Here is a 14,025-nt window from a genome sequence, read left to right on the forward strand (position 1 = left end):
TTATCCGATTTGGCTGAAATTTTGCTTGAGGTATTTTGTTTTGACTACAAATAACTGCGCCAAGAAAGCTCCAAATCGGTTAATAATCTGATATAGCTGTCATATAAGGCGATCTCGGATCTTGACCTCTTGAGAGGAGGACCAGAGGTAAGCTTTTCCGCCTATGACGCCAACGCCAGGGTAATTTTTTAAGAGCTATAAGAAAGTTAAAATAAACATAAAATTCAGAAAAATGCACCAAATCTTTATTTGAATTGATAGTACCATCCATATAATTTAATGTTTCAAGATTATTTCATGCAAATGTTGACCGTGACTGCACCTCAAATGATCCATCCGCTTATTCCAGTCGGTATTTCACGAATAAATGCTTCAATGTTATCTTCCAATGCCTCGACTGAAGCGGGCTTGTCTGTATTTAACACAGCCCCACAAAAAATTTGCTAAAGGCATTGAATCGCACGATCTAGGCACCCAATTGACCGTTCCCAAACTCTAACTCTCTAAATAAGTCCATTGTTACTCGTGCTGTGTGGCATGTGACACCGTCTTGTTAAAATCACATATCATGCAAGTCAAGCCCTTGCATTTTGGGCCAAAAAAGTTGGATATCATCTCACGATAGCGCTCGCCATTCGCAGTTAAGTAACCATTCGGACAATCTTAGAAGAAGTACGGTCCAATAGTGCCACCATCCCATAGATGCATTGGAAACTCTGGCAATGCTTCTGGCTGATCTTCACTTCAAAATCGACATTTCTGCTTATATACGTTCCCATTGAGCCAAAAATGAGCTTCTTCGTTGAACACAATTTTTCGATAAAAATTTGGATCTTCGGCCAACTTTCCAAGAGCCCATTCACGGAAAATTCTGCCTTGCGGTAGGTCGTTCTGCTTCAATTCTTGTACCAACTGTATTTTGAAAGACTTCACATCTAAATCCTTCCGCAAAATTTACCACGTTGTTGAGTAACAGGGGTCCAATTACTGCGAATGGCGACGAATTGATAATTGATGGTCATTATTAACACTGGCCGATACAGCTGCCATATTTTCTTCAGTTCACAGTTCTTATTCCAAAACCTCTTCATATGGATTTCTGAGTTTACTTAACTTTTTGCAAATTCATCAGCAAACTCTTCCCAATAAAAAACGCTGCAATGCAACACTGGTCACTGTACTCATCATTTATTTAAGAGAACGCCCTTTTGTTTTTTTTCTTTGTCCAAAGAAGAAGTGTGTCCCACCACTCTGGTTTGTCAAAGCACAAAGAGCATAACTTAACACTACACTCTCTTTTACGGACTGCTATTTTAATTTAACATGCAAATGACATGCCTTGTCTTTGTCATATGAAAACCTCTTGTGAGAGAAACAGAGTAAGGGAGTGAATTGAAAAATATAACTGTGATGTTGATAAGAGAAGTAAGCAAATTTTTTTGTTTTCTTCAGAGTACTGCCAAAATTTAAAATTCACCTTTGCCTTTGTCCAAGCAATGGGAGAATATAATTATGTTTGCATTTAATTTAAATAAATTGAAGATTTGTCTTTGTTGGCATGGAGCAAGTGGAGACTATAGACATAGGCATAGGACTTTTAGAAAAGGCTAGACGTGACAGGGATAGGGAAAAGAGGATTTGTTATTGGAAATGAAAATAAAAAAAAATTACCATCCGTAGAGAAGTAACTCCTATGTAACTTCTGTTACCGGGGATATCGTAGTTCCAATCGGTTCTATCAGGAATAGTGGTACAGTAATTTATATCAAAAAGCGGCTCAGGTAGGGTGTAATCTACACTGTCTGAAGCATTGGATATTGTATCACGTATAACACAGTGTCCGTGGCCGCCACCAATGAGAAAGATCCCTTAACCTCTCGGCTGTGGTCGCTGCAATTTGGGTAGCCACAATGTCCAGGGGTATAAAATGTAGCATTAAATTCAGTGCATCAGATGGTGTCGTCCTCAGTGAGGCTGTAATGTAACAAGCCATCCTTTGGATCCGGTTAAGTATTGAGCAGTGAGTGGACTTTTGAAGCGCCGTCCACCAGATCACAACACCATATAGAATTATAGGTCTGATAACGGCAGTATATACGCAATGCATGACGCGCGGTCTTAACCCCCAACTTTTGCCAATAGCTCCCTTGCAGATGTATAGGGCAAGAGTGGCCTTTCTTGCCTTTCCAAAATGTTGGATTTGAAGTTAAATTTCCTGCCCAGCAAAACACCCAGGTATTTTGAGCTTTCGGAAAATGGAACATTCTCTCCACTCAAGGAGACCGGTTCCATTGTAGGCAACTTGTATCTCCTGCTGAAAAAAAACTACTTCTGTCTTGCACGGATTTATTCCTAGACCACTTTCGGTAGCTCACTTTGCTTCTAGCGTCACGTTGTTCCTTGAAGAGTTTCCCGCGAAACGTGTATCAACGACTCTACAAACATTTTTCATCATTTTTGAAGAGTGATCATCTCCGCGATGAATAAAACAATCTTCTGGAATATTTTCACGCAATTATTCTTTCGTATGAGTGGTTAAACACTAATCTACGATATCATGGGACAGTTTATTGCATGCGCAGATGTTTTAGCAACTCTTCGCAACGATTCTCATACAACTCATAGCGTTTTAATCGTCCAGAAGATTGGTTTATATATCGCCTGAGTTAACTTTTCGCGATTGTTTTCATTTTAAAGCTTGGTGAGTTTAGGACTGGTGTTGAGTTATGTTATTTGATGTTACGAGTGGACAACTTCCACAAGACCAAGCAAAATTCTCATTTGACGATTAGTCCCTACAAACATTTTTCATAATTTTGGAAGAGTGATCGTCTCCGCGATGAATAAAACAATCTTCTAGAAGATTTTTATGCAATTGTTTTTCCGTATGAGTCGCGAAACACTCTTTTTGCAACGTTTCGCGACCATTCTCTTACAACCCATTGCGTTATCGTCCGTCTTTATGGCTCGTGGAAGATTTATAATTTTTTTTTCTAGTTTATCATGGAGCTATTGTTATTCTGATTCGATCTGGCCATGTCTGTCCGTCCGTCCGTCTGTCTATCGAAAGCATGCTAATTTCAAGCGGCTAGCTTTTCTAGTCCAGCTAGCCGCTTGAAATTTTTCACAAATACTTCTTATTTGTGTAGGTCCGTTGGGATTGTAAATGGGCATTATCGGTCCATGTTTTGATATAGCTGCCATATAAACCGATCTTGGGTCTTGACTCCTTGAGCTTCTAGAGGGCGCAATTTTTATCCGATTAAGCTGAAATTTTGCCCATATCGTTTTAATATGACATCCAACAGCTATGCTAATTTTGGTTAAAATCGGTCCCTAATCTGGTATAGCTGTCATATAAACCGATCTGGGGTCTTGACTTCTGGAACCTCTAGAGGGCGCAACCCTTATTCGATTTGGCTGAAATTTTGAATGATGTGTTTCGTTATGACTTCCAACAACTGTGCTACGTATGGTTCAAATTGGTCTATAACCTGATATAGCTGCCATATAAACCGATCTTGAATCTTGATTTTTGACCCACTAGAGGGCGCAATTCCAAAACGATTTGGCTGAAATTTTGCACAACGTGTTTCGTTATGACTTCCAACAACTGTGCTAAGTATGGTTGAAATCGGAACATAACCTGATAGAGCTGTCCTATAAACTGATCTGGGGTCTTGACTTTTTGAGCCTCTAGAGGGCGCAATTCTTATCCGATTTGGCTGAAATCTTGCATGACGTGTTTCGTTATGACTTCCAACAACTGTGCTAAGTATGGTTGAAATCGCTGCATAGCCTGATATAGCTGCCACATAAATCGATCTTGAATCTTGACTTTTTGAGCCTCTAGAGGGCGCAATTCTTATACGATTTTGCTGAAATTCAGCATGACCTGTTTCGTTATGACTTTCAACAACTGTGCTAAGTATGGTTGAAATTGGTTCATAACCTGGTAGAGCTGCCCTATAAACTGATCTGGGGTCTTGACTTTTTAAGCCTCTAGAGGGCGAAATTCTTAACCGATTTGGCTGAAATTCTGCATGGCGTGTTTCGTTATGACTTCCAACAACTGTGGAAAATATGGTTCACATCGGTCCATAGCCTGATATAGTTGCCATATAAACCGATCTGGGATCTTTACTTCAGCCTCTAGAGGGCGCAATAATTTTCCGATTTGGCTGAAGTTTTGTATAACGGCTTCTCCCATGAACTTCAACATGCGTGTTAAATATGGTCTGAATCGGTTATAGCCTGATACACCTCCCCTATAAACCCATCTCCTATTTTACTTCTTGAGCCCCTAAAGGGAGCAAATTCCTATTCGTTTTGGCTAAAAAGTCACACAATGGCGTCTTCTATGGTCTCTAACATTCAATTCAATAATGGTGCGAATCGAACCATAAATATGGTTGAAATCAGTCGATAACCTGATAGAGCTGCCCTATAAACTGATCTGGGGTGTTGACTTCTTAAGCCTCTAGAGGGCACAATTCGATTCATGATGGAGGGTATATAAGATTCGGCCCTGCCGAACTTAGCACCTTTTAATTTGTTTTTAAGACTGGTGCGTTCAGGACTTGAATTGAATCATGTTATTCGTTGTCTTGCCTTGAGTGGACAAGGAGGCCACCGTAGCGCAGAGGTTAGTATGTCCGCCTATGACGCTGAGCGCCTGGGTTCGAATCCTGGCGAGACCATCGGAAAAATTTTTTCAGCGGTGGTTTTCCCCTCTTAATGCTGGCAACATTTGTGAGGTACTATGCCATGTAAATCTTGTCTCCAAAGAGGTGTCGCACTGCGGCATGCCGTTCGGACTCGACTATGAAAAGTAGGCCCCTTATCATTGAGCTTAAAACTTGAATCGGACTGCACTCATTGATAGGTGAGAAGTTTGCCCCTGTTCCTTAGTGGAATGTTTATGGGCAAAATTTGCATTTTGCTTTGAGTGGACAACTTCCACAACCTCAAACAGAATTCTCACTTGGCGTATATGATTCAAATCCCCTTGGAAATCGCAATTGTTGCCCAATGTGGTGGAAAATTTGCTCCTAGTGATTTATTATGATTTTCAACATTCATGGTTAGTATTGTCCAAATCCGACTGATATGTCTGCCATCTCAACCGATCTCCCTCTAAGTCTTCTACGGACCCTAGAAGCTTAAATTGGTCAGAAATTTGGAACATTAAGTACACAACCGCCCTTTAATTAGGTGAATTTATTAAAATTTTTGGTAGAATGAATGGCGGTGGGTCACCAAGATTCGGTTTTTACTTGTTTAAAAAAATTAAAGGCTAACTAAATTAATTAGCCTCAATTTCCTTAATTTTGAGTATCCAAGCCCATTCGTATTGGTATTTGACTTAGTTTGTGTTTGATTTTTTGTTTTCCTTGAACAAAAGTGTAAAAACATATCTCCTGAAAACAGGCCTATTCAAAGCTTGCCAATGGCCAATGGTCATTAATACGAAAATTCCTATCACAGGCTATCAATGGACGAAACAAGTTTTCGGTATGAATGGTTAATAAATAAAGACCCTACCTTTGAGCAGTAAGGGCTATTTTGAGTACTCTTTTTTGGTTTGTGGAGAATATTTCGACAGTCCACTTGTTAAGCATAAAACTTCAAGGGTCAAATCATATTGGCCAGCCATTGGAAGCTGTAGCAGAGATTGGTTACATTTGCTAACCAACCGTCTCTCCCCCCCAAAAAAAACCACTCATTCACCAAAAACTAAAAGAAAAACAAAAAGGCCTACTTAATACAGAGAAACGATTGTGGCAGCCTTGGAGTGGGTTTGGTGCGTTTTGTTTGCACCAACATTCATTTACCTCCATTTTCCCAATTTGCCCAAACTCTTGAATTGAATGAAAGTTCCGGCCGTTATTACCTGCCCATATTTGTTGTTGTTGTTGAATAAGGATTAAAGTGAATTCATACAGAGTTATGTTGCTGAATGAAGCACCGAGTAAAATTGGTTAAGAGCTCTGCCTCAGTCAACCATAGCTTTGGTGTTTTCTCCCTCTTTTAAGGTTTGAATTGTGGCATTGAATGAAGGAGTTTTATGTGAGTGTTTTTTTTTTTTGGAAAAAATAAACCACAGAACGGTAGCAAGAGCATAAGGGTGTTAAGCACATTTTGAAATGGAATCGAATAATTGTGTATGGGAACAAATTTTAGTGTAGCTGTAGGTCGTTGTTAGCTTAATGCTTTTATGGCTACTTTTGTAAAAGTGTGTTAGGTTTGGCCGTGCCGAACTTTGAATTACCACCACCATGGATATAATAATCATCCTATTTTATTATAACTCAACAACCATATTCATATTTTTATCTAAGGGCAGGTCTGGATCAGGACCGAGAAACAGTCTATATGGCAGCTATATCTAAATATAGTCCGATCCAATGTCAGGAGGCTTAAAACAACTCACCGTTTCAAATTTCAGAGAAATCGGATAATAAATTCAGTTTTTATGGGCTTCAGACCCTATATCGGCAGCTATATCTAAATATAGTCCAATCTGAACCATATTTGGGTCAGATGTTGGGAGGCTTAAAACAACTCACCGTTCCAAATTTCAGCGAAATCGGGTAATAAATAAAGTTTTTTTGGGCTTTAGACCCTTTATCGGCAGATCGGTCAATATGGCAGCTATATCTAAATATAGTTCGATCTGTACCATATTTGAGTCGAATGTCGGCAGGCTTACAGCAACTCACTGTTTGCAAATTTTAGCGAAATCGGGTAATAAATAAAGCTTTTTTGGGCTTTAGACCCTTTATCGGCAGATCGGTCAATATGGCAGCTATATCTAAATATGGTCCAATCTGAACCATATTTGAGTCGGATATCAGGAGGCTTAAATAACTCACTGTGTCAAATGTCAGCGAAATCGGGTAATAAATAAAGTTTTTATGGGCTTTAGACCCTTTATCGGCAGATCGGTCTATATGGCAGCTATATCCAAATATGGTCCGATCTGAACCACATTTGAGTCAATAGTCGGGAGGCTAACAGCAATCCACTGTTTCAAATTTCCGCGAAATCGGATAATGAATGCAGCTTTTATGGGCTTCAGACCCTTTATCAGCAGATCGGTCAATATGGCAGCTATATCTAAATATAGTCCGCTCTGAACCATTTTTGAGTCTAATGTGGGCAGGCTTACAACAACTCACTGTTGCAAATTTCAGCGGAATCGGGTAGTAAATAAAGCTTTTATGGCCTTCAGACCCTTAATCGGCAGATCGGTCTATATGGCAGCTATATATAAAAATAGTCCAATCTGAACCATATATGGGTCAGATGTTGGGAGGCTTAAAACAACTCACCGTTCCAAATTTCAGAGAAATCGGATAATAAATAAAGCTTTTATGGGCTTTAGACCCTTAATCGGCAGATCTGTATATATGGGAGCTATATCCAAATATGGTCCGATCTGAACCACATTTGAGTCAATAGTCGGGAGGCTTACAGCAACCCACTGTTTCAATTTTCCGCGAATTCTGATAATGAATGCAGCTTTTATGGGCTTTAGACCCTTTGTCGGCAGATCGGTCTATATGGCAGCTATATCTAAATATAGTCCGGTCTGTACCATATTTGAGTCGAATGTTGGGAGGCTTAAAACAACTCACTGTTGAAAATTTCAGCGAAATCTGGTATTAAATAAAGCTTTTATGGGCTTCAGACCCTTTATCGGCAGATCGGTCTATATGACAGCTATATCTAAATATAGTCCGATCTGAACAATATTCACATCAGATATCGAAAGGCTTAAAAAAACTCATATTTTCAAATTTCAGCAAAATCGGATAATAAAAAAAGCTTTAATCGGGTAATAAATAAGTCTTTTATGACCTAAAGGGTCTGAAGGTCGGCAGATCGGTTTATCCCATTTAAGAACTTAACCATCATGCTCTACTCTCAAATATCATTTATTTTAACCCCACATTGCCATTGACCTCATAATTTGGATATCAAATTCGTTTGCCAGTCTCAAATACCTTTTAAACCCCATTTAAACCCATTATTGTAAAAGTCTTTTGCAAATATGTCCGGTTTAGGGTATGGGCCCTAACAACTATCAATATCGAGATCCACTCCCTTTAAGACCCAAAATTGTCATGGTGAACAAATACGTATTATATGGGCATTGTTATGGGGGTGGGAGGTCCCCTAGGCAGTTGGTCCCGAATATTGATAACAGATTCATGCCTTACCCCCAAAGACCTTTCATTTGAGCTCCATATTTCCATAGTCGGCAAACATGACCGGTTTCTGAGGTGTTTTGGGGGATGGGGCGGCCGTTCAGTGACTTGGGCCTGAAAATGCTTCTTATTACAGCCCTATATTGAAATGGTCAGCAAATACGTCCTATATGGGTGGTATTATGGTGGTGGGGTGGCCCCATATTTGCCCCCGAATATTTATAACAGATTTGTGCCTTACCCCCAAAGACCTTTTATTTGATCCCCATATTGCTATTGTAGTAAATTTGTCCTCTTTGGGGGTTGTTTTTGGAAGGGTCCCACAGTTGGATATCAGATTCGTATTCTACACTTGAATACTTTTTATTTGAGTCCCATACTGTCATGGTCAGTAAATATGTGCTATTTGGGGGCTGTTTTGGGTAAGGGTGGATCCCCAGAAACTTGGTCCCATATTTGGATACCACATTCGTATTCTACTCGCAAATATTGTACCTTTCATTTGAGTCCCATATTGCCATGGTCGGTAAAAATGTCCGATTTGGGGGTGTTTTCGGGATTGGGGTGGTCCCCCAAACACTTGGCCCGAAAATTGGATAGCAGATACGTTTTCTAATCTTAAATACCTTTCATTTAAGTCCCATATAGTCGTGATTGGTCTATATATATATTTGGTAGGTTTTGGGGTTGGGCGCCCCACCCCCCTAGGTACCCCATCCTAAATTTGGATACCAAATTTATGTTTGTAGGTTACTAAAAGAGGGCACACAAAATTTCGTTTAAATCGCAGTACCCATCTCCGATATCTGACGTTTATAAAAGTTAGGGTAAGGGGGAGGGTCCGCCCCCCTTCAGATATCAAAAATGTAGTACCCTATTTTCACCTCGGAATCATTATGCGCCATCTGTGAAAATTTCAAAAAATCGGCTCAGCCGTTTCTGAGTCTATAAGGAACACAAAAACATACAAACAAACAAACAAACCTACAAACAAACACAAATTGATTTTTATATATAAGATATTTAAATCTGAACCCATATGGCCCATTTGCAATCCCCAACGACCTACATCAATATTAAATAACTGTGCAAAATTTCAAGCGGCTAGCTTTACGTGTTCGACCGCCATCGTGATTTCGACAGACGGATATGACTAGATCGACTCAGAATGTCGAGACGATCAAGAATATATATACCTTATGAGGTCCCAGATCAATATTTTGAGGTGTACCCTTTCCTAAGGGAAAGGGTACTAAAACTACCCTTTACTAAGGGAAAGGGCACCAAAGCTACCTTTTCCCAAGGCAAAGTGTACCAAAACTTAACCGACTAAAACTAACCTTTCCTAAGGGAAAGGGTACTAAAACTACCCCTTTCCCGAGAGAAAGGGCACCAAAGCTACCTTTTCCCAATGTAATGGGTACTAAAACTACACTTTCCTAAGGGAAAGGATATTAAAACTACCCTTTGCGAAGAAAAGTGTGCTAAAACTACCCTTTCCGAAGAAAAGTATGCTAAAACTACCCTTTCCTAAGGGAACGGGTACTGAAACTACACTTTCTTAAAGAAGGGGGTACTAGAACTACACTTTCCTAAGGTAAAGGGTACTACAACTACCCTTTCCCAAGGAAGAGGGCACCAAAGCTACATGTTTCCAAGGGAAAGGGTACTACAGCTACACTTTCCTTAAGACAGGGTACGAAAACTACACTTTTCTAAGGGAAAGGGTATGAAAACTACTCTTTCCCGAGGGAAAGGGCACCAAATCTACCTTTTCCCAATGGAAAGGGTATTAAAACTACACTTTCCTTAGGGAAAGGGTACTAAAACTAAACTTTCCTGGGGGAAAGGGTACTAAAACTACCCTTTCTTAAGGGAAAGTTTACTGAAACTACCCTTTCCTAAGGGAAAGGGTACAAAAACTACCCTTTCCGAAGAAAAGTGTGCTAAAACTATCCTTTCCTAAGGGAAGGGGTACTGAAACTACACTTTCCTAAGGGAAAGGGTACTTAAACTACCCTTTTCTAGGGGAAAGGGTAATAAAACTACCCTTTCCTAAGGGAAAGAGTACTAAAACTAAACTTTCCTAAGGGAAAGGGTACTAAAACTACCCTCTCTTAAGGGAAAGGTTACTATATGTACCCTTTCCTAAGGGAAAGGGTACAAAAACTACACTTTCCGACGAAAAGTGTGCTAAAACTACCCTTTCCTAAGGGAAGGGGTACTAAAACTACCCTTTCCTAAGGAAAAGTGTACTTAAACTACCCTTTTCTAGGGGAAAGGGCAATAAAACTGCCCTTTCCTAAGGGAAAGGGTACTAAAACTTCCCTTTCCCATGAGAAAGGGCACCATAGCTACCTTTGCCCAAGGGAGAGGGTACTGAAACTATTCTTTTCTAAGCGAGAGGTTACTTTCCTAAGGGAAAGGGTACTAAAACTAAACATCCCCAAGCGAGAGGTTCCTAATACTACCTTTTCCTAAGGCAAAGGTTCCTAAAACTACCCTTTCCCAAGGGAAAGGGTAGTCTTAGTACACTATTCCTTAGAAAAGGGTAGTTTTACTAACCTTTCCTTCGGTGAAAGGGTACTTACAATACTTTTTCTTAAGGGAATGGGTGCTAAAACTACCCTTTTTAGGAGAAAGTGTACTAAAGCTACCCTTTCATCCCTGGCTACATTGGTCGGTTGGTGTATTAAAACTAAAGTATACGTTAGGACTTCAAACCTATGAAAAACCAAACAAGTAAAAGCCTGCTTAGTTCGGCTGGGCCGAATCTTATAAACCCTCCCCCATTTATCGCAGTTATCGAGTACGATTCGGACCATAATTGAATGAAATGTTGGAGACCATAATAGAAGCCATTGTATAAAATTTCAGTCAATTCGAATAAAAATTTCGCTCTTTAAGGGCTCAAGAAGTAAAATAGGAAGCTGTATCATGCTATACACCGATTCAGACCATATTTGACACGTTTATTGAAGGTCCAGGAAGAGGCCTCTGTACAAAATATCAGCCAAATGGGATAATTACGCCCTTTAGAGGCTGAAGAAGACAAGATCCCAGATTGGTTTATAGAGTGTCTATATCAGGTTATGGACCGATTTGAACCTCACTTGACACAGTTGTTGGAAGTCGTGACAAAACACGTTATGCTGAATTTCAGCCGAATTGCATAAAATTAACGCCATCTAGAGGCTTAAGAAATCAAATCCCCAGATCTAGCTATGTCCGTCTGTATGTCCATGTATTCTTAGGACCGTTCGCATTTGATGTCCGATAGTCATGAAATTTTGCACAAGTCACTTTTTAGGTTCAGGGATACACGCTATTGATCAGATCGCAAAATCGGTCAAGACTTAGATATAGTTCCCATATATAACTTTCATCCGATATGGCCTTTTGAGGCTGTAAAAGTCAAAATTTTGGTCCGATCTTTACAAAGTTTTATTTGACGTCCTAGATTCAGATACTGCTCACATATGTATCTCTCATTCGATAAGGCCACAATTTAGGTCATAGCGCAAGAAACCCCATGAGATATTTCAATACGTTTCCAAAATTCAAGTCTGACCATATTTCGACAAAGGTTCTATTTCGGCTCCGCCCGAGTTTGACTTTCCTCACTGGTTCTTTATTTATTTAAATGCTTAATTTGTTTAGTTTTTTTACTTCTAATTTCCAATGGTTTGCATTGAGGCTAAAAAATCTTATTATGCATAAGGAAGCCTTAAGTGTTTTTAGAATTCTATGTAGGTTTTGTGATTCGTGTCAAGTGCTGGACACTCTGCAAATAATCACACTTGAATATAGACTTTTTATTAGAAGTGTAAAAGCAAAACTAAAAAATTCCAAGGGCTATTACGAACAAATAGGTAGCCCGAAATGTAAAACTTTTAACCCAAATGGCAAAGCAATGCTTATGGTTTTCTTATCTAAAGGGAGAAATTTTTTGGGAATTTTTTGGTCATTTGTGGACAAAAAATATAAAAAAAATAATTTTTCGAGTCTGGTGTTTGTTAGGATATGTTTTTTTATTACAAATTTATTTTTCCGAATTCTATGCTGCTTTTAATTCCAATCAATATAAACTCAAAACAAAAAGTAAAGCCTACTTAAAGGCTGATGTCGGATTATGAGAGGGCGCGCCCCGAAAAGTTCTGTTTTATTTTTGCATTTCTTGCTAATGGTTTTGCTTTGAAACAATTTACACTTGTTTTATAAACGGATGGACTTTGATATATGCAAAGGAAAAATTTTTAGGGACTATAGGTTTTTTTACGGTTGTTTAAAAAAGGGACGAAAACATTTTTGTGACTTTAAAAAGTTTTTTGTTTTTAATTTGCCGTTTTTGTTGTGTTTAATTTTAATTGATTTCCAATGATTTATTTGAAATTTTCTGTTCTAAATTCCACCACCTACTTAGAGGCTGGAGATGTATTGTAACAAAATTTAAAGCATACTTCAAGGCTGTGATATTTTTACTAAAGCAAGTGTTTGGGTGTTCTGTTTCATAATTGTGAGCAAGTGTCGGACACTTTGCAAACAATTACACTGGTCTACAAAGAACCGCCAATCGAGTCACTCTTTTCAATTGGGAGCCATTAGTAAGGACCGAGGCATCATCATCCATAGTGACCAGAATATAACTTTTCTCAAAAGAAACAAGTAAGGAGGCACTAAGTTCGGCCGGGCCGTACTTTTGATACCCGAAACCTCGGGTTTATACGTAAACCTTCTTTCGTCAAAATCCGGTGAATAATGCATTTGGGCCAAGATGCAGAAAAATGTCCCAGAGACTAACAGAACTTACTGTCCCAAATTTCGGCGAAATCAGACAATAAATACGTCTTTTAGAGCCCCAAAACCTTAAATCGAGAGATCGGTCTATATGGCAGCTATATCTAAATCTGGACCAATCTGAGCCAAATTGAAGGAAAATGTCGAAGGTCACATCACAGCTCACTGCACCAAATTTCAACGACATCGAACTATAAATGCGCCTTTCATGGGCTCAAAACCTTAAATCGAGAGATCGGTCTATATGGCAGCTATATCCAAATCTGGACCGATCTGTGCCATATTGCAAAAGTATGTCGAGGTGCTTAACTTAACTTACTGTCCTAAATTTTGGCAAAATCGGGTAATAAATGCGCCTATTATGGGCCTAAGACCTTAAATTGGCGGATCGGTCTATATAGATATAGATATAGCCCATCTTCGAACTTAACCTGCTTATGGACTAAAAAAGAATCTGTGCAAAGTTTCAGCTCAATATTTTCTTTAGAGAAAATTTGCATGAAAAAAATTTCCATGAAATTTTCTCTAAAGAAAAAGTTTCCATGAAATTTTCTCTAAAGAAAAAATTTCCATGCAGTTTTCTTAAAGAAAAAATTTCCATGAAATTTTCTCTAAAGAAAAATTTCCATGAAAAATTCCCATGAAAAATTCCCATGAAATTTTCTCTATAGAAAAAAAATTCCCTGAAATTTACTCTAAAGTAAAAATTTCCATGAAATTTTCTTTGAAGGCAAACTTTCTCTGAAATATTCTCTAAAGAAAAAATTTCCATGAAATTTTCTCTAAAGAAAAATTTCCATGAAAAAAATTCCCTGAAATTTTCTCTTAAGAAGAAATTTCCATGAAATATTCTCTAAAGAAAAAATTTCCATAAAATTTTCTCTAAAGAAAAAATTTCCATAAAATTTTCTCTAAAGAAAAAATTTCCATAAAATTTTCTCTAAAGAAAAAAATTCCATGAAATTTTCTCTAAAGAAAAAAATTCCATGAAATTTTCTCTAAAGAAAAAAATTCC

General features: G+C 38.6%; 2 protein-coding genes across 2 annotated transcripts in view; one reads left to right on the plus strand and one right to left on the minus strand.

Moving 5' to 3' along the window:
- The window catches only part of LOC106087051 (protein FAM8A1), a 325,072-nt gene that overhangs the window by 43,215 nt on the left and 267,832 nt on the right, over window positions 1-14,025 (minus strand). The window lies entirely within an intron of this gene.
- LOC106086162 (DNA fragmentation factor subunit alpha) overlaps window positions 1-14,025 on the plus strand; it is a 155,553-nt gene that overhangs the window by 1,216 nt on the left and 140,312 nt on the right. The gene's annotated exons all lie outside the window — the stretch shown is intronic.

The sequence above is a fragment of the Stomoxys calcitrans genome, chromosome 5 (genome assembly GCF_963082655.1).
Source record: "Stomoxys calcitrans chromosome 5, idStoCalc2.1, whole genome shotgun sequence".
Classification (NCBI taxonomy): Eukaryota; Metazoa; Arthropoda; class Insecta; order Diptera; family Muscidae; genus Stomoxys; species Stomoxys calcitrans.